This window comes from Gavialis gangeticus, unplaced genomic scaffold (assembly GCF_001723915.1).
Source record: "Gavialis gangeticus isolate Ggan-Ray unplaced genomic scaffold, GavGan_comp1, whole genome shotgun sequence".
Classification (NCBI taxonomy): domain Eukaryota; kingdom Metazoa; phylum Chordata; order Crocodylia; family Gavialidae; genus Gavialis; species Gavialis gangeticus.
The window spans coordinates 26,257,341-26,258,175 of NW_017728993.1; positions in this window are offsets into that span (position 1 = coordinate 26,257,341).

Here is an 835-nt window from a genome sequence, read left to right on the forward strand (position 1 = left end):
CACCGAGCTCCCCCCATGCCCATGTTTCCCTTTGGCGGGCTGCTACATCCTCGCACTTCTTCAGAGTGGCAAAACCCTATGCTCAGGGCTTTGCAACCGGCCGTGCTCAGTTTCCATTCACCCTAGCTCTGCCTGCTGAGCCCTGAGGCCCCTGGGTCGAGTGCCTCACCCTGCCCGGGCCCATCTGCCCTGGGTGCTGTCAGGGGGCAATGCACAAGTTGCAGGGAAGCCACGTGAGCACCATGGATCCCAGTGAGCTGGTCACATCACTGAACTTGCACACACTGCTGTGAACTGCACACACAGACACACATCTCATCTGATACCCGACAAGCAAGAGATTAAACTGCAGCTCTCTTGTAGTAGCTGTAGTAACGACGCATCTATTTTAATACACGCTAAGGCAGATCAGCTGAAGCAGGATCTCAGAAAATTGGCTGAGAACTCATCACAGCTTCTCCCCATGGAAATTTTTAGTAAAAGGTGAAAGATTTATACAAACTGAAAAGCAAAGCCTGCTCCCTGCCCTGGGGAGATACTGCCCGGGCAGAGACAGCTCTTAGCCAGCACATGGTGAGGCCTGTTCCCAAAAATACTAACTGCTCCCCCTGCCATGACCTGATTCTCCCTCTCACCTCTCCCCTGGGATTTCCCCCCCGCCCTAGTGCAGTCCAAGAACTGGCTCTGCTGTTCCTTTGGGGCAGGGAGGATGCCCGGCTGCGTAGTTCGTAATTCAGAGCCCCTGGGGGAGATGTTTGCAAGGACCAAACCTGCAAGATGTTCTGAGATTCAACCTGAAGGAAGCAGGGGGGCTGGGGCATGGGAGGCGCAGAGC